Source organism: Cricetulus griseus, chromosome 5 (genome assembly GCF_003668045.3).
Source record: "Cricetulus griseus strain 17A/GY chromosome 5, alternate assembly CriGri-PICRH-1.0, whole genome shotgun sequence".
In the NCBI taxonomy this organism is placed as follows: domain Eukaryota; kingdom Metazoa; phylum Chordata; class Mammalia; order Rodentia; family Cricetidae; genus Cricetulus; species Cricetulus griseus.
The window spans coordinates 2,970,012-2,990,434 of record NC_048598.1 but is presented as its reverse complement, the minus strand read 5'-3'; the positions used below and the strand labels follow the sequence as shown (position 1 = coordinate 2,990,434).

The 20,423-nt window shown below is 45.5% G+C and overlaps 1 long non-coding RNA gene and 1 other non-coding gene across 3 annotated transcripts; one reads left to right on the top strand and one right to left on the bottom strand.

Annotated features, from left to right (window-relative positions):
* Window positions 1–15: 15 nt before the first annotated feature.
* LOC103162280 lies at window positions 16–19,303 on the top strand. Of its 2 annotated transcripts, none has more exons than XR_004770032.1 (4): window positions 16–1,727; window positions 5,373–5,443; window positions 11,535–11,610; window positions 18,174–19,303. It is a non-coding gene; the product is annotated as an uncharacterized LOC103162280 (transcript). The 2 variants fall into 2 exon arrangements; XR_004770031.1 differs by having other exon boundaries at window positions 5,373–5,557.
* LOC118238818 lies at window positions 14,101–14,678 on the bottom strand. Its single transcript, XR_004770033.1, has 2 exons — window positions 14,635–14,678; window positions 14,101–14,351 (listed from the first exon to the last, which is right to left on the bottom strand). It is a non-coding gene; the product is annotated as an uncharacterized LOC118238818 (long non-coding RNA).
* Window positions 19,304–20,423: the final 1,120 nt, after the last annotated feature.

Sequence of the window (20,423 nt, the reverse complement as noted above, 5' to 3'; positions counted from 1 at the left end):
CGCCCCGCGCCACCCTGCCGGCCGGCCGGCCGGCCCGCCCGAGCGCCCCTCGCGGACGCGCGCTTCTCTCGGGGCCGCCCCGAGCTCTCCGCCGCGGGCCGAGACCAGAGATCCGAGACCCTGCGCGGCCTCGGCTGGCCGGGCCGCTCGCCCGCTCGCCCGCTCGCCCGCGCGGCGTTCCCCAGCGACGACAGCTCCCGGCCGATAGGCGAGCCCGGGGCTCTGGCCTCGCTGCTGGGCCGCACGGAGGGCGGCGAGCGCGGCCGGGGATCGCGGCCCCAGACAGGAGCCGCTCGGGTGACCCGTGGCTGGGGGTAGCGGCTGCAACGGTGAAGGGCGGCTGGGATGGTCTCGGTGAGGTGGTGGCGGCGGCCTCGGGTTGGTGGCGGACCGCGTTCACTCCCTTGCACGGCGGCCCCGGGATCCGGCCCTAACGACCTGGCAAGGCAGCTCATCTCGCAGTGAGGTCCCGAGGGACCGAGCCTTTCCACTTGGCTTTTTCGCTTTGGCCGTCTAATAAGTGAATGCCGTGAGTGGGCAAATAAAACGAGGACAGAACGCTGCCATCCCCTGTGCGTGCCCTCTGGCTCGACGCTGGCCTGAAGCAGTTCTTGAGGCAGCGGAGTCCTGCTGCACAGAGAGGTGAGGCCAGCTACCATCCTGATGGAAGAAGATTCTCTGTGTAGCCTGGGTTGAACTGCATTTCTTCACCAGATTTAAGAATATCTGCTCTGTGACATGCTGCCTGGCCTCGGAGGGCTATTTTGTGTTAGCCTTTCTGTCCAGGAGGAAGAGGGAGGACTTACAGGCAGGTGTGTGTCCTGCAGAATTGGGGAACAACCGTAAAATAGTTTTTGAGGGTCAAAATTGTCCTTGAGGATTCCGTTACTGAGAAATAACATGTCTGTATCTAATGAAGAATTCAGCCAAGAAAACTCTGGGATACAAATACCCAGGCAGGCCATGTGTCTAAAGGAGCAGAAACTGGTTCTGGAAATGGAAATTGTTGAATTTCTTTCTGAAAGCCTTGTATGTGTCCATTACTTATTTGAATCACAATCAATCCTTTTAAAAACAAATAGGTTCCTGAAGAATATTTTAATTCCATGATTTTTATTTTCTTAAAAGAGAAACGTTAATGGACCAATGAAGAGCAGTTGCCTTGGGCAGTTGCATTTTTCACTGTGAATTATACACTGACATTTTGGTTTTTATATTCCTCCTAATGAACATTTCAGTCTTGTAACATCATCTCTTTTGGTCCTGGAACACAAAAGCCAGACCCCATGTAGAGGAAATTCAAGGCAGGTAGTGGGGGAACCACCCCAGTGTGGGTGAACAGATTAAGATACTTGGGACTAGGATAATATAGGTTAATTTTATTAAGGAGAGGAGTCAACATGAGAAACAGAAAACCCATAAGGTCCATTACCTGGCTGGAACCAGGAGAGAGCAAGTCTGTCCTGGATCCCAGACCAAATCCCACATGCTCACGTAGGCACCTGTGACCAAACGGGCTTATAGTCAGGCTTTCCAACACCTCAACTCTGCAACACTGCCGGTGCTCTTTTCTGTAGAAAGAAATCTGCATATATGAACCAAAAACATTGTGAAGATTCAAGGACCTTTGTGACAGTTTCATCTTGACTAGTTAAAACTGGAATATAGAAAAGGATGGAGCAAAGATGACTGCATTCACCTTTATGGAAGGAACGTGGGGTGAAGAGGTGTGTGAGTGTGTGTGTGTGTGTGTGTGTGTGTGTGTGTGTGTGTAAGAAAAAACAGTTCTGTTTTGCTTCTCAAGAAAAGAAAGTCACCTTGAGCTTGCCTGGCTCAGAAGGATGATATTAATGGACCTGAAATGGTCTCTCAACAGATAATAAGGCATTACAGAGTAGAAAGCCCTAGGGAGAAAACCTGGAGAATGCCTGCCTTCTAAGTGCTCAGGATGAGGAAAGTACCTGGGTAGAGAAGACAGCTTTAAGGCTTAGCAATGTCCAGTGAAACCAGTGGAGGATGCTGATCTGTTGGCAGGATTTAATTTTTTTTTCCTATTTTAACATTTTCTCAGTTGCAAAGACCAAAGATAAGGTCAAGGTTGGGGACTGGCTAACTAAATTCTGAGCTATCGATGCCTGGGCTTGTCCTTGATAAACATGCCAGTTCCAGAAGAAGCAAGGACACAGGCAGACAGAGACCTTCCTTTCAGATAGGACAACATGTAGAAGGTCGAGGGATTAAGATCCAGTCTCTTTTTGGGATGGCTTATCATGTTACATCTAAGAATGGGTCTTATGAAAGACACCCAAGAACCGCTGACAATAACGCTATTATTGTCTGAAAGGCTCGAAGTGCTCAGATCCCCACAGGGGTCTACAGATCTCATCCCAGTGAACCCAGCAGGCTGTGTGTTTGTGTTGTGTGTAAATTGACTGATTATAAAACTTAAATGGAAAAATGTAAAGGTTAAGGACAGCCAAGACAGTCTAGAACATTGGTCCTCAACCTGGGAGTCACAGTCTCTTTGGGGGGCATCGAACAACGCTTCCATGGGGGGGAGGCGTCTCCTAAGACCATCAGGACATACAGATATTTATGATTCATAACAGTAGCAAAATCACAGTTCTGAAGTCGCAGCAAAATAATCTTATGGTTGGGGGTCACCGCATGAACTGTGTTATAACAGGTTGCAGCATTAGGAAGGTTGAAAAGCACAGACCTAGAAGAATAAAGCCGAAGGACTTTCCTATCAGCTACTGATAATTTTGAGAAGTATAGGCCTTTGACGTAATCCAATTAGTAAAGTAATTGTCATGCAAACACAAGGAATCCTCTATTGCCATACCACCCTGAGTGTGCCCTATCTTGTCTGATCTCAGAAGCAAACATGAGCTACTTTGGCTCTCAGTGTGAGAATATAGTCCTTTATGGCTGTATCATTTCACACAGAAGCACAGCACTGAGAGCCCCCCTACCTTTGGCAGCAGGAGTGCAAGAGACGAATGCTGCTGCTACTCTAGTCACTTTTCTGAGATTATTCATTCTGGGATCCAAGCTTTGTGGGGTGGTGCCACTCACATCTCTGTCCTCAGATCTCTGAAATATCCTCCTAGATGTACCCAGGGGTCTATTTAAGTAATTATAAACTCCAGTCAAGTTAACAATGAAGATTAGCCATGGAAATCAACTTGACTCCCAAGCACATCACGGTTAAACCATCACATTTCACTTCTGTGCCACACAGGTTCACGGCCACACCATAGTGTAAAATTCATCCAGTTTGCCTTCAAAAGTCCCCATTAATCTTAACAGTTCTAGCACAGTTCCTACATCTAAATTCTCTTCGAAGACTCAAGGTAATTTCCTAACTTTATACACTTCCAGTATATGTATGGCACAAAGAGTAAACATTACCATTCCAAATGGAGGACATCAAGGTAAGGTGGATCCAAAGTAAGGTAAAAACGCAGCAGGGCAAAAACAAACCCCTACAGCCTAATGTTTATTGTTTGGGTTTGTAGTGGCACCATCTCAACTTCAGTGAACTTGGGTAGCCCCATTGCTCTAGTTTTTCCATTTGTATATGTAGTCTCCTCTCTCTCTCTCTCTCTCTCTCTCTCTCTCTCTCTCTCTCTCTCCCCTATTCCTAATTTTTTTTTCAGTACATCTATGGTCTTGGCATCTACCACATTCTGGAGTCTTTGTTGCAACTTAAGACTTAAAATTTGTTTACACTGTAGCCTCTCAGGGCCGACTTGCAGAGACTCTGACCCTGCCACGTGTTGCTAGCTTTAGTAGCCTTCTGCAACCTTGGTGCAAGTCTCCACTACCCCTTCCTACTTGCATTTTCATGCATGCTAAGCCAGCAAGCACCATGTAGACAATTCTGCAGAATCCTGCTGCCAGGTCAAGATGTCTGGCTGCCTTCTCCCACAGCTTCCATGTAACACAAATGGTGCCAGTAGAGCCCTTGTTCCTCTCTGACACCCCAGGAACCAGTCTTCCACTGTCTGCATCTATACTGGCATGCTAATCTTCTGCTCTCCCCTATAATAGCCCACTGAGCTCTGCTTACAGTATTCTAGGCCTCACAGCTCCGAGCTCTTTCTCTTTCCTCGTGAAGACCAGTTCCAAATGGTACTGAGTCACATGGTTTGGTTTCTCATGGTGTGATCCCCATCTCAGTACTGTAAGCCTCTCCAGCTACATGGGTGGCCAGGCCCCTCCCCCAGGACCTCTAACTGCCAGGTTCCATCCACAGAATCCTCTAACTGCCCTAACTGCTGGACCCTGCCTCCATCCTACAGAGTAAAAAGCCTAATCTGTGGACATGAAATCCCACCAATCTCCACACTCAAAAGTTCCACTCCCTTCCCAAGAAACTCTAGATAAGCCCTGTATACTGTTCAGTTGGCTGCTGTTTCTTGCTCAAGCACAGGCAGCCACCCTCCTGGTTTTCCCTTTCCAATAAACAAATCTCTTGTGTGAGGTTTGTTGTGTAGTGTGACTTTTTGGTATTCCCTGGCTTCCAGCTTCCATTTGCGTCACAATACTTTCATTTTCTGTATTAGTTACTTTTCTTGCTGCTGTGATGAAAATCCTGACTTAAGCAACCCAGAAAGTAGGGTCTGTTTTAGCTCAGAGTTTGAGGGTGCAGCCCAGCATCTCGGGGCATTTGTTACGTTTCCGTTGCCTTGATAAATAACTATTGCCAAAGGCAAGTTAGGGAAAAGAGTTTATGCTGGCTTATGGCTCCAGTGGGAATAGAGTCGCTCATGGTTAGGTGGAGCATGGCAGCAAGTGGCAGCATTGAGTCAGGAGCAGGAGGAAACTGTGAGATCACATCTTTAGCCACACTACCAAGCAGGAAGTGAACCAAAAGGGGTGCAAGGCTTTAAACCCTCAGAATCCTGCCCCCCCCCCCCATGTACTTCCTCCATCACGGCTGCGCCTGGTGCTGGGGGCGGCCAGAAAGGGTGCCAGATCCCTGGAGAATAGAGTTACAGGCATTTGTGAGCCACCATGTGGGTGCTGTGCAGACTCCCCAGCCCCATCCCTATTTATTAATAAGACAAGCAAGGCTTGGCTGATGCTTAAAGTTTTCCTTACTTATTTATAATTTCTTGGTTTGAAAGACAGTAAGCACACACTAAGCCAAATAAATCTCAAGGCTTTTAAAATTCACTCTGTCATTTATCTCACAGATTTATTCATCAGATGTTTGAGCTCACTGGGGAACAAAGATGAATAGCAAATAGCCTGTGACTTCATCAGACTCACAGTCTTGCAGAAGAACTGAGCACAGTCTCAGAACATTGGTCTAGAAGATCTTTCTTTCTGGTCACTCACCCCAATTGCTTCTCCTTTCACAGGCAGAAATGGAAACCAACCAGTTGGGGAGACTGTAGTGAGTGGATCAACCATTGAGAAGGACTCTATCCAGGTGACCACTCCTGTGAGGGTGTGCTGGGCTCCAGTGCAGCCTCGGAGAAGAATGCAGCTGTGCACACTAACCAGCACCAACCCCTGCATGACCTGCAAGCCTCCCAACAACACTGTATTTTATTTCTGTTGTAAACCCGTGTGTGTGGGGGTGGGGGAGAGGGCTGGGGAGATGGCTCAGAGGATCATAGTACTGGCTGCTCTTCCAGAGGTTCTGAGTTCAATTCCCAGCAACCACATAGTGGCTCATGACCATCTGTAATGAGATCTGGTGCCCTCTTCCGGCCTGCAGCCATACATGCAAGCAGAACACACACTCTCTCTCTCTCTCTCTCTCTCTCTGTGTGTGTGTGTGTGTGTGTGTGTGTGTGTGTGTCCGCTTACCCACCAAAGTCAGAAGAGGGCACGAGAGCCCCTGGAGCTGGAGTTGTAGGCATTTGTGATCCACCCAGCACAGTGTTGGGAAAAGAACCCTGGTCCTTCATAAGAGCGCCATTAACTGCCTCCCCAGACCCGCCCACCGTGTTTTAAAGTCACTCCTGTCTTTTCCTCACCCAGGGGTGTTTCAGATATTTCTCATGCCTCCAACTTTACTGCTTGCCTGTCCTTAATCTCCACGGTGACTTTCTTACCTCACACCACTCCTCCCCTGCTTACCTACCGCCAAAAGACGAGTGCCCCGAGACTCTGCCACCAAAAGTGGGATGGAGCGCAAGGTGAGGTCAAGGCCAGGCCTCACACCTCCCCAGATGTCCACCCTTCCAGCCAGCACACCTTGAAGCCAATTGTACTTTCCCACAGTTCACTTCTGGGAATGGAAATGCACCGCTAGTCACTAGGGTACAATGCTCTTCGTGGGGCAGGGAATGCATAGTTAGACTGGAGATATGTCCCGACCGACTGGTTTTGTGTGTAGACTTGACACTAACCAGAGTCCTCAGAGAGGAAGGAGCCTCAGCTGAGGAAAAGCCTCCATGAGATCCTGCCGTAAGGCATTTTCTCAATTAGTGATCAATGAGGGAGACATGGTGGGTGGTGCCATCCCTGAGCTGGTGGTTCTGGATTTTATAAGAAAGCAGGCTGAACAAGCCAGGGGAAAGCAAGCCAGTAAGCAACACTCCTCCATAGCCTCTGCATCAGCTTCTATTTCTGTGATCCTGCTCTGTCTGAGTTTCTGTCCCGACTTCCTTCAGTGATGAACAGCAATGCCGAAGTGTAAGCCAAATGAACTCTTTCCTCCAAACTTGCTTTTTGGTCAGTGTTTGGTTGCAGCAATAGAAACCCAGATTAAGACAAGAAATATGTGTCTCATCCAACAGGCTGTCCCATTTTTAAAACTTCAGCTACTGTGTGGGATAGGAAAGGCTAAAAACTCTGCACTGAACGTGCTTTGAGCTCTCTGTAGTTTCTTTGCCTGAGGGCTTTCTTGCACCCTGGGAGCTAGCTTAGCTGCAGGTTGGCAGTACTGAAGTAAGTACTGCCCAGAGGGTGTGTGTGAGAGATAAAATCGAACTGCTCCTTCTCAAAGGTGCCTTGAGCCAACTTTGGTCCAGCTACAAAAACAGAAAACACCAGACCCCTGCCAATGCCTTCTCCTCTAGTTATTTCTCCCACCCAAACTAGAAGTCTAGAGCAGAAACTTACAGCCAAGCTCACCTGCATCCGACAAGTTGTAAAATAAATAGGGTGTAAAAATGCAGTGATGAAATTGCACACTATTTTTGTTGGGGAAAAGATAAACACAAGAAAAGACAAGACCTGGACGATGTGTAAGATTGCCTGTCCTGATTATTTAAAAAGGGAGGAAGGGGGGCTGGAGAGATGGCTCAGCAGTTGAGAGCACTGGCTGCTCCTCCAGAGGCCCTGAGTTTCAGAGTTCAGTTCCTAGCACCCACATGGTGACTCACAACCATCTATAGTGGCATCTGATGCCCTTTTCTGCCATAAAGTCATACATGCAGATAGGGGACTCATTTAAATAAATAAAATATTTTTTAAAAAGGGAGGAAGGGCTGCACATTAGCGTCATGGACCTCTCTGCTCAGCATAGCTGCCATTGTAGGCTGATGGCATGAACTACGCTGGGTCCCATGGGTCCCATAGGAAGTGAGGATCACTGTTTCTCACACATGTATGATAGGAGTGGATTCATTCCCAGCTGTATTCATCTGGGCTTGAGAGGGTCTTCATTCAGCAAGGTTGGTTCCCCATCACTAAATGAGGCATTGGACTGTATCTAACATGCTCCTCCTGGGTGCTCCTTGTTTCCTGGTCCTGCTTTTTCCATTTCTACATCTGTCTTTGTGAGAATTACCTAAAAAAATAAGTACTCTAACTTCAGTCCTTGACTGAGATCCCCCCCCTTTTCCAGCAGAATTTTACTGGGTACATTAACCACACTTCGTGTTGGTCTCATACCCAGAAGTGGATGGTAGATGGCCAACACAAAGGGAACTCAACGATCTGTTTGTAGACATTTGGTTTCTCTGTGTGTTTCCATTTCTTTTTGTTTTGTTTTGTTTTTCTTTTTAAGAGGGAAAGAAGGGCACTGTAGGTAGAGAGGCGGGGAAGATCTGTGAGGAGTTAGAGGAGGGGAAGAGTCACCATCACAATTGATTGTCTGAAGAAATTGTTTTTCATGAGAAATTAGGACACATGATTGGGTAGGTGGAGTGGGATGGATCTGGAGTGAAGATGACCAAATGCAATGTAAACATTTTTCACAGAATTAATAAAAGTATTTTACAAAAAGAAATTCAAACTACACTGAAAACAGGGTTCTGGAGGAAGAATATAGTATCCATGAGTTCCAGGCTATCCAGGACTACCCAGGGAGACCAAGTCTCAGGAGGAGGAGGAGGAAGGGGAGGAGGAGGAGTCCTCGGACTTGAGGAACAGATTAATTTCTTGACATGAGGTAAATATTATTGGGAGGCGATGAAAGGTGGGTGGCAGGGCCTAGTCAGGGGACTCACTAGGGTTTATCTTTGTAGTTACATTTCATGTTGGCTACGTTTCATCTGCTACAACTTTCTCAGCTTCCTGTGCATGTTCCTGGTGCCATGATATTCTGCCCAAGCACGTGGGGGCAGGGCCCTCTGAAACTATGGGCTAAAATAAGCCCCTTGAGTTGTTCTGTCATACATTGGATCATAGCAACGAAAACCACCCAATACACAAACAAGTTTCTGTGCAGTGGGAGTCCTGGAGACCCTAAATCATGGCTTCTGTTTTCAGGCCCATTTCTGTGTCAAAGACACTCACAAACCAAGTCTGGGGGCATAGTGAAGCAGGAAGAATGCTCACCTAGAATGTGGGAAGCCCCAGGCCGGGTGCTAGGACCTCAGAAGCTGGGTGTGGACATATGTGCCTGGAACCTTGGCACTCGTGTGGTAGAGGCAGGCACAGCTCAAGGTTACCCTCAGCTACCTGGTGAAGTTGAGGCCAGCCTGAGCTAAAAAGAAAGATATTCCAAACTATTTCACAGTGTTGTGCCCCATATTTCATTCTGGCCACTGCTTCAGTTGGCAGCTCTCAGTGTATCAGTTCAGTTTCCTCCAGGTGTAACCTGATCGTGTCTAACATGGTCCTACCTGAGTTAACTCCCCTTCCTCCTCAGGCTAGTCCACTCTGCTCTGTCCCAACTAGAAGAGCTTTTCAGCAGCTGGGGAACTGGATGATGATGGCGGTGGTGATGATGATAATGATTATGTATTAATCTCTGATTTTTCATGACTAAGGCATTTTTAACTTTTTGCATTCATGTATGTATGTATGTATGTATTGTGTGTGTGTGTGTGTGTGTGTGTGTGTGTGTGTGTGTGTGTGTGATGCAGGTATTCTCTCAGCTGAGGTTCCTCTTCCCTGATGCCTCTAGTCAAGTTGTGTCCAATTGACACAATTGAACACACTTCGTCTCAGAATTCTCATTGTTTTGGAGCTTGTAGTAATTAGCACACCATGGTGAGAGCATGTGTCAGAGGAAGCAGCTTAACTTACTGTGTCACAAAGCAGAGGGGATGGAGAGAGAAAGAGAGACACACACACACACACACACACAGAGAGAGAGAGAGAGAGAGAGAGAGAGAGAGAGAGAGAGGGGGAGAGAGGGGGAGAGAGAGGGAGAGAGAGAGACAGAGGGAGAGAGACAGAGAGAGAGACAGAAAGAGAGAGACAGAGAGAGAGAGAAAGAAAGAGAGGGACAGAGAGAGGGAGAGAGAGATACAGAGAACTAGAGAGAGAGGGAGAGAGACAGACAGAGAAAGAGAGAGAGAAAGAAAGAGGGAGAGAGACAGAGAAAGAGAGAGAGAGAGAAAGAGAGGAGAGAGAGACAGAGAGAGGGAGACAGAGAGACCAAGACAGAGAGAGAGAGAAAGAGAGAGAGAGGGAGAGAGAGACAGAGAGAGACACAGACAGAGAGAGAGAAAGAGAGGGAGAGGGAGAGAGAGAGAGAAAGAGAGAAAGAGAGAAAGAGGGAGAGAGGGATGGGTCCAAACACCTCTCATAACCCTTAAGGCCTCCAACTAGGCCCCATTTCCTAGGGTTCCTACAACCCACCAATAGCGCCACAGGCTTGTATCCAAACCTTCCTATGCACTCCATGGAGGACCATATGAGTGCTAAACTATGGCACATGTGAATCTTTCGTGAGTTCACATCTAAGTCCACCCAAGGACACTATGGTTCAATCCTCTCAGCAGATTGGGCAGACTCAACCGAGTGTCGGTGGCAACCACAATATTGAGGTATATGTGGATCCATCTCTTTGGATAGAATCACATGGTCCTAAATAAGCAGAAACTAGGAAGCAGGGTTATGAAGTACAAAGGACGCCTCCTTTCAGTCTTGTTGAGGGTGTTTGGAAAGAGGAGAGGCCTGGGAGCTGGATCGCGTCTGGACGTAAGACAACTGAACCTGCACCTTCTCAGCCTGCACTTTGCCACAGCACACCAGCTAGCACTGACTCATCTCTTAATTTCCACAGTGTCTAAAACTGGGGAGCATCTGTGTATATAGTAAAAAGTTACAGTTCTTATAGTAGAAAATTTAATGTATCTGAAATGTATACTGAAAAAATAGTAAGAAGAAGATGCCTAAATCTCACTTAAAATTGAAAAACTCATTTCATTTTTGTATTATCTAACCTGTCCAGTAAATGGCTTAGTTATAACCAAAATTAGATAACACACATGGAAACAATATGCAAACTACAAAATGCTACATGGGAACTCTTCTATTTAAAAGCTATGTTTTTTCTTCTTCCCTAGAGAGAATAATTTTGAACTGCTAAGCTTTTTTTTTTTAACAATTTTTTATTTTTATCCACATAAATTGAAACCTCATTGGTTAGTGGGCAGACACAGCCCCACACTGCTCCAAGCTGGCATATCCTCCTACTAGGCCACACTTCCTGACTCGGGCTGCTCTAGGCCTCTAGTTTTTAGACAGGAGGAACACTGTTTATTTCTTGCTGCAAATATTAGGCTCAATCATGTGATTATTCTCAGTAGTGCTTGCTTGAAAACCTAAGAAAGGACAACGTCAAAATTATTCTAGATAGGAAAGAACATTCACTCACTCTTGTGATCTCCAGAGAGGACAGTGTGACATTTTTAGGTTCTGAAGAAAGAGAGTCTTTTTTCATTTCCATCAGATATTAATGACTTCTTAACTACCTACCAGAAAAATTTGTTAACAGACTCAGTACCCCATTATCTGTAAACTTTTCAAAAACTAAAATTTATTTATTCTTGAGAATTTTATGTGAGTATTGTCTTTACATCATGTCTACTCCCCTTCCCCACCAAGTCCCCCTATGTCCCTGTCTCTTCCTCAAAAATTTGTGACTTTTATTGTTACACACACACACACACACACACACACACACACACACACACATGACTTGCTCAGTTGATGTGTTAGTGCTCCTATGTACATGTTTAGGGCTGGCTACTTGGGACTGACTGGTTAAATCCTGGGTTTGCAATTCTTACACATAAATGTGCATTGACAACTCACCTTGTGCCACTTTCAGTTTGTCTTAGAAGAAAGAGACAATAAATGATACATCTCTCATCTTTTCGTTAATGCAGATGAACTCAGGAAACTAAAACAAGCTAGGCACCGAAAGGCCGCCCACTCCACAAGTGCTGAATTTGTGCAAGTGAAGTAAGTATACAATGTTGCAAGTTACCTAAGACTGGGAAGTGAGGAGGGAGGAGGTGGGGAGGGTGCCAGTCAAAGGATACAATGTTTTAGTAAAATAGAACAGGAAGACTATGTTCAAGAGCTCTGGCTGTCCACCATGGTAAGTGTAGCAAATAAGGATACCCTGTTGCATGAGGCTAAATAACTATAAAGGAGAGATTCGCTTTCTTCATAGTTCTAGAGGCTTAAAGGCCCACATATGGTAATGGCTCTTGTTCATTTTAACATTTATTTATGTGTGTATGTGTAAACCTTTTCAAGTATTTGTGTACCACAAATGTGCAGGAGCCCACAAAGGCCAGAAGGGGGCACTGGGTCCCCTGGTACTGTAGTTACAGACAGTTGTGAGCTGCAATGTGGGTGCTGGGAATTGAATTCAGGTCGCTTGTAAGAGCAGCCAGTGCTCTTCATCACCGAGTCAGCTCCCTAGCCCCTGACAGCAACTTTCTTGCTGGCAAATTCCTAACACAAATTATTATATGATGATGAGGGATGGTCATGGTGAGATTAGCCTTTGGTCATGGCTGGGGAGGATCTGTCTTGGTTGCCTTGAATGGATGTAGGAAGATCCACATGACTTGTGACCACACAGTCTGATAGTGGTCAAGATAAAAGGCCACGAAGGAAGCAAACTCGCTTTTTCTCTTGCCCGGCCTTCACTCTTGCAGGTAAATTCTGTGGCTACCCTGTTTGTTCTATCCATGGTAGTGAGGGGTCCTAGATGAGTGGGGTACAGGGGATAGATGATGGCACTCATAGGGAAACAGACTGTGGCACAGATACATCTCCACTCAGGAAGCAGAACAAGAGTGGGAGGAACCAGACTTGAACCTTTTATAATAATCTCTCACCAGGCCTTAAGGGGTCACTAAGGGTGTGTGTGAATATGTTACACTACTGATGACCTAAAGGCCACCCACTATGCCTCATCCATTAAAGATCCACTATCTCCTGGGAACCAAGTCTTTGACAACTACATAGCAACTACATAGCCCTTTCTCCCTCCCTAACTTTTTTCTTTCTTCTTTCTTTTATTGTGAATCACTGAATGTAACTAGGGTTGCTTGCAAGAACATGAATGGAGGGGCATGATTTACAGAAGCACAGGCACCTTACCCGTGGCTAAACTATGGAAGAAAATCCCTCCCTCTTCCATCAATCATTAACTGCCTTATGTCCTCAGGGAGAGTGAAGCCTCCTCCCCTCTCTTGCTCTGAAAGAGAGCATCAATGGGCCCACTCTTAGCAGGCCATCAGAGTATAATGAGCATGTCATGCCTGCAAGAAAATACTTCATAGCCGGGTGTTGGTGGCTCATACCTTTAATCCCAGAACTCGGGAGGTAGAGGCAGATGTATCTCTGTGAGTTTGAGACCAGCCTGGTTGGCAAGAGCTAGTTCCAGGACAGCCTCCAAAGCCACAGAGAAACCCTGTCTCGAAAAACCAAAAAAAAAAAAAAAAAAAAAAAAAAAAGAAGAAGAAAGAAAAGAAAATAATACTTCACAGCTCACCACCCCTTCCTCTGGCTTTTACATTCTCTCCACCTCCTCTTCTGTGGTGTTCCCTGTGCAGTCTTGGAGGAGGCAATTTCCCATTTTGGTTTCTGCTTTCAACATTCAGTTATTCTCAGCATTTTGGCCAGTTATGAGTCTTGGCAGTAACTACAACCCACTGGAAAAAAAATACAGCCTGTCTGGCCAAAGATGACAGTAGCTTTGACCTATGGACATAAACATAAATATTCGGAAGGCAATTTGACAGGTATATCATGTCCACTTAGCAAAACACCAGCCATAGCTGGGTGTGGTGGTATATGTCTTTAATCTTGGCACTGGGATATAACGAGAACGAAGACTATCCATAGTCGGTAAGGTTAAAATATCTTTATTCAGATAAACAGCGGCCAAGCATAAGCCAGAGCATGCCCAGAGGCAGCAGGCTAGGGAGGCCAGAGAGAAGGGCTCCCATGTGTCTGCTGCCCCCTTAAGAACTCCCCATGAGTCACCCTGAACCTCCCCTGACCACACCCTGACAGGCATAGTCAAGCACACCTGTACCTAGCTCCTAGGAGGTGGGGCTACAGGATCTCCCTACAATTCCCCTTTTAGTCTAAAAGAGGATTAAAACTTAATGGTGTAAAACATACAAAATTAACAATCATAAAGGTGAAATACAAGAAGATACAATAATTGTATATAATTGCACATCCTAACTATGTCTATTCCGGCTAAGCCCTAAAGTCATCTGAAAGGGGTGTCCAACTTGAACACCTCCTTCCAATACCAACTCTAAACAATAAGAAAGTTATTCCTAACTAGGCTTACACTACCCTAATAGACAATAATGGGGAACAGGGGTGTAGCATCTTCCAAGTTACTTCCTGCTGAAACAGGACGATGGTAGCCTTGTGGGGTCCTGTGGGAAGAAAATGTTAGTATAGGGGAAGTCTCTAACGGGTTATCTCCAGTGCATGTTAGATGGGATTTGCTTGATTGAAGATCTAGGTTGAAATCCTTAACTTGATTGAAGCCAGTACTGGAGGCTCTGGTCGGAGTCAGTTGATGTGGCGTGAGTCAGATGCAGTGCAGTCCAGGAGGTCTGGCCCAGTTCCTTTACGGAGCATCCAGGGATTGCTGTCATTGGCTGTGTGGGACTCAGACATAAGTACCAGCAGAGAAATGTTTGCTTGCATATGTATGTATGCTGGGAAAGGCAACCACGGGAAAATGACAATTATGAGAGGGTATACACCTTGAAAGAAAGAGCCAAGAAAAGACAAAAGATAGTCCTCAAATTCTTCATTTATTTTGTATTACATCAATTGGCTTCTTGATATAATACTGAAACTAAAATTTAGTTAAACAACATGCTTGGATTTTAGGGGAGGAAAGCCAAACCCAACTCTAAATCCAGTATTGGTTTAATTGAATAGGGACTAGAAAATGAAGAGAAATAGAGTTATTTGAGAGACAGCTGTAAAGCTTACCGTATGGCACGTTCCTTTCGTTTGATGGTTATAGCTACCTTTTTTTTCTTTAAGTATCTACCCAAGTGTCCTTTGACTTCTGGAGGTTTTTCTGTGAAGATAAAAACAAAGCACTTTCCTTTCTTTTGGGAGGCTTTCATTTAGTTTATGAGATATACCTAAGTAGAGATATACCTCAGTAAATACCTGTCAGTCGTCCTTGTCAAGAGGGTTGTCTTTTTCAACTCGAATCTTGATCAATTTTGATGGTACCCAAACTTTTTCTTCTCCTGTGGAAACAAATGCAAAACCTCTACCCCAACGTAACACATGTCCAGGTTTCCATACCGAGGTCAGTACATCTTTGAAGTACACTGGTTGATTCAGTTCAGCAGTTTTTTTCCATAGTCCAGTGTCTTTCTGCAGCTGTTTGTCCTTTGCCATTGGCATTAAGAAAGTTTAGTGTCAATAAAGCATTATGTAACCTACGTTTGGGGGGTTTAGACTTACCAGCTTGCCTATGGAGCACCTTCTTAAGCATTCTATTAGATCTTTCAACACTGCTTGTCCTGTAGGATTGTGTGGTATACCTGTGACATGCTTTATGTTATAATATTTGAAGAACTGTTCCATTTTTGTGGAGACATATGCTGGAGCATTGTCAGTTTTTATCTGTGTAGGTATACCCATAACTGCCATCACCTCTAGTAGGTGTGTAATAACAGAATCAGCTTTATGAAGATGATCCATAGTCGGTAAGGTTAGGATATCTTTATTCAGATAAACACCGGTCAAGCATAAGCCAGAGTGTGCCCAGAGGCAGCAGGCTAGGGAGGCCAGAGAGAAGAGCTCCCATGTGTCTGCTGTCCCCTTAAGAACTCCCCATGAGTCATCCTGAACCTCCCCTGACCACATCCTGACAGGTGTGGTCAAGCACACATGTAGCTAGCTCCTAGGAGATGGGGCTACAGTGTCTCCCTACACTGGGAGGCAAAGGAAGGCAGATATCTTGTGAGTTTAAGGTCATTCTGGTTGACACAATAAGTTCCAGGCCAGCCAAGGCTACATAGTGAGTTTTTGACTGGGTTACCTACTCAGATATGAATTCCTTCTTGTGGAGCAGAGCCTCAGAGAGCAATTGGTCACTCCTATGACACACTTACCATTATTGCACTAGAGAGCATGTCAGAGAAGCTGGTCCTTGCTTCCATAGCACAGCCCATAGACAGTGGTTATTTTTAACAGTTACTTTTCAAAGTGCCACCAATACCTATGTACTTTCCACTAACATTTATTAGTCATAATTTTAGATACTTTTTTGTGATTTGGCATCAACATGATTACTCATGATTCATTGTTGAATGTCTGTCTTATTCTGGGTACTGAGCCTGTGGTGCTAAACACACAGACACATGATGGTTCTAGTTTATGGTAAAAGTGACCTTCTCCAGAGAGAGGAGGCAGGTAGACTATAACGTCTCTCCTTCCTGAATGCCACCAGGCTGCAGTGGTACCTCTGAAACCCCACGGTTGCTGGGCTGTGTGTCTCCCCACTGCAGGTCGCTATTCTGTTTTGGGTGATGGTAATTTCCTTTCCTGTTGGTACCTCTCCTTTTCTTTTTCTTTCCATGGTAACTTTTTTTTTCTTTTTTTGTACTGCCTGAATGATGAAACTTTTTTTCTCTTGCTCTCTGCTCTGCACCTTCTGTCTAGTTGCCAAGGGAAACCAGATAAGCCCTAAGTGCAATATTAATTTAACATCCTGGGGCTAGTTCAAGTGCGTGACATCTGTGGTGTCTCTTTGGCACTAGCCAGGTCCTCCCTGCTTTCAGTGTGTGTTCTTTGTCAGGCTTGTAGATGTTCCAAGGCTGAAGTTCTGGGCTCTAAGCTTCAGAGGTGAAGGCTCAGACAAGGTTTCTGAGGACCAGACAAAGCAGTGAGGTGTATTTAAGATTGTCTTAATTTTGAAAAAGGCTTCTCCGTGAAAAGGCCTGAAGTTATTTGTCACTCATCTGAGCAGCTTCTATTCCTTCCTTGTTCTCAAAAAGAACTAGTGGAAATACAGGCCGAATGAAGTCTGGAAACGCTGTCCTGTTCATCCTTCCCCTCAGATACCAATTATCAGTGCCTCTCGGTCCTGGGATTTCGAGTTGCTTTTCATTTTGTGACTGTCAATAATTTCTGTCCCAATCTCATTGTTCTGTCCTGCACCCCGTGTTGCTGGACTGTGAAAGCTACCAAGTTATGATAATATGGATGCTTGAGTTAGAACGAAGAGCTGTAGGGAGCCCTTGCTGCCTCGCTTCACTCTGGCATCCCCCACGGTGTCTTCCTTTCCACACCGATAGTTGCAGCATCTCTAGCGCCGTAGCACCGTTTGACTTGTTTGTGGTCTTCACACATCAGCTTTCTGTGCAGTTCAGACACTGCACAAGCTGACCCACTATCTTCCCTCCTGGGAGCCCTGGTTCCAGACTGTGCATTTTGCAAACGAAGCACCTCCTCTTTGTTCCCACACTGACAGTAAATTTGCTTCCTGTAGTGATTGTCTTGTGATGTCCCAGCTTCCATGGTTTTTCAGTTCTCAGTCTTCCACATTAAAGTTGTTCATTGAAGTAGTTTTTTGTAGTTTCTCTTTGGACCTGGGCCCTGACTGATGCACATGTGTTACCCTGTACAAGAGATACTGTAGGTTTACGGTGCACAACACTTGCACACAGGGCAACTAACATTTCTATCACTGAATCCAGAGTGCTTGTGTTCCAGGGGGAGGAGAATCTCTGCTACACCCCCCCCAATTCTAACAGGAGCACAGCCATTTGTAGACACTGATTCATAACATGAATTTCTGTATATTAATCCTCCCGGTGAAAAAGATGTGGTGTATCAAGATTCACTCCATAGAATATCTCAACAACATTTTAGTTTGTTCCATGCAGCCAAGCAAACAACAAGGCTAGGACATAGAGACAACACACAAGTAGCTGGAAGGAGAGAGGAAAGGGTGGAGTGTAGGGAGACACGGTACCCACGCCTCCTAAGGGCTGGCTACAGGTGTGCCTGACCACGCATGGTCAAGGTGAGGTCAGAGTGACACGGCGTGGGCTCTTGAGCGACCACAAGCACATGGAAAGGTCTCTTTCCCTTCGGCTGCCCCTTCTCTCTGGCCTCCCTGCCTTGCTGCCCCTGGGCACACTCTGGCTCGCGTTTGGCTGGTATTTATCTGAATAAAGGTATCATGAATGTACAAGCCTTCTCCTTCAGTGGAGTGAGGGGGCAAGCCACCAAAAGAGGTCAGATGCTTACTGCTCAGTCATAGAAGCCATATTCCGTTTGTTTTGTTGTATTCTATTAATTGGAAACAAACAGTCAGAAGTTCTGGTTTGGGTAGGGAATGTCCCCCAAAAGCTCATGTTGGCTGCTTGGTCCTCAATTGGTGGTCCCACTTTGGAAGAATGTGCAAGCTTTATGAGTGCTGTACCTGGTCAGCAGACCCACTCCCTGCTTCCTGACTGCTGTGATGACAAAACATCCTCTGATAGATGCTTCTACTTCCATAGCATCCTGTCCAGTCTCATGGGACCAATCAACCACGGACAGAGCCTCGGAATCTACAAGCCCAAGCCAGCAAGTCTTTCTTCATGTGGTTTACGTCAAGTCTTTGCCACATCAGCACAAAGACTAAAGCAATAGGTTCAGTCTACACCCTGGGGTAGTGGATTGCACATGGGTGTGACAGGGTGGGGTCAATGAGAGCCATGACTAGGGTTGCTTGGATATGGCTCTCCTTGTATTTACGCTGCTTGGTGTTTGTTGATTCAGCAATTAATGCTTTTCACAAAATTTGGGAACATTTGTTGCTATAAATTCCTCATGTATTTTTTTCTACTCCATTTCTCCTCTTAACTTTTATGCTTCTAGTTTCCTGTTTGCCTATCCTTTTCATATTATCCCTTAGCACCTAAGCCCTTATTAACTTCTAAAATATATTTCTACTTGTTCTTTGAGGAGTTCATACATGCATACAATGTATTCTATCATATTCACCCCTTTCCAGAACTCTACCTCCTGGGTCCACCTCCGCATGCCCCTCTTCCAACTTTATTCCTGTAATTTTGGTTTGTTTCAGTAACCTATTGAGTCCACTAGCACTGCCCATGTATGCATTGGTGTGGGGCCATCCCTGAGTGTGGTAAATCTACCAGGACCACACCCTAAAGAAAACTAAGCCTTCCTTCCCTAGCAGCCATTAGCGCCTGTCACTAGCTTCTCACCTAGAGGTGGGGGCTCCTGTGCCCCCTCCCAGTCAATGCTTGTGTGTTGACTGGCACGATCTTGTACAGGGCCTGTGTGGCCACCTCAGCTGCCCTAAACTATGAGTGTGATTTTACTCCGTTCCTCACTCACCTATGGGTTTTAGAATAGATTAATATTTTTTAAACTTCTTAACTTTTACATATTTATTTATATTCTCATTATGTGTCTGTGGGTGAGTGCGCATGAGCTGCAGGCACCTGAGAAAGTGAGGAGAAGGCATCACACTCCTTGGAGGTGAGCTGCTAACATGTTCTTAACTGCTGAGCCATCTCTCCAGCTCCCATTTGTTATAGACTGAATAGTTTCTACTATTCTAACTTGAAGTTCACTGACTTTTTAAACCTTTGTTCTGCAGTAAAACCTGTCTACTGAATTTCAAAATTTCAGACATGTTTTTTACAGTTTTAACATTTCATTTAAGATGTTCACGTGTGAAGTTGTAACTGATTTCTTCAAACTTAGGTACAGCAGCTTCAGAGATGGAAGGGTGCCTACTGAGATCTCTAAGCATTGAAAATGTTTGCCAAACTAGCAAGAGATGGAGATTTGGCTCCCCAGAACCCAAGCAAATGTGGAACAGGCATGGTAACCTCAGAAGTGGGAGACAAAGTATCCCTGGAGTAGACTGGTTAATGATACTAGCTCTGGGTTTGACTGAGAGACCAGGCCTCAAAAAGAATAAGGTTGAAGAACAACAAAGGAAGACACCAACTGTGTACTAAGATGCACATGTGAACATGCGTGCACACATGTGTGAATATGCACACACAGGTGAACACGCATGCACATATGCACACACACAAACCCATTAAAAATGAAAGCAGTTAAGCCTCTTACGACATTTGAAAGAAAATCGCTATCCAGAAGTACCAAACAAGTACAGTTTTCTAGAACTCTAAGTAGAAACCCCATTTACAGCAAAAGACACCCCCCATGTTACCTCTTTGACCCATGCTTTTCTCTTGTAAGATACAGTTCTATCTAAGGTACTGCTGGAGACAGCTTCTAATATCACCTAATATACAAGGGGAAAGAGATGGTCCGGGAGGTGGGGTGGGGTTTCCGGGGAACCCCTTAGAAGCAAACTGAGCAATTCAGTTCCAAAAGCTTTTGATATGCCATTGACACTTCTGTGCATTGGGGCGTCTTTCCTTCCAGGGCCACACCCTTCTTGGGCAATGCCTCATCATTCCCCGAGCAACCGTCTTTCTATTAACCTGCTGTTTAAACCTGTCTTAAACATTCTTCTTAATGAGCTCCAACTCTGCTTCAAAAGGCTTCCCCTGGGTGGAGGGCTCTGTGGGGAATTTCCCAGACCACTGGCAGTTCCACTGGTCTGGGAATATGGCCAGATTCAGGTTGGGAGTAACTCCCCAACCTTTTACAAATTTGTTTCTTTTTCTACTTTGATACCTGAGCTTTGGGTTTGATTTGGCTTCCATGGGAGAGTAGGGTCAGGCTTCTGGAAAAACAAAGACAAGCATGTTTTCCAT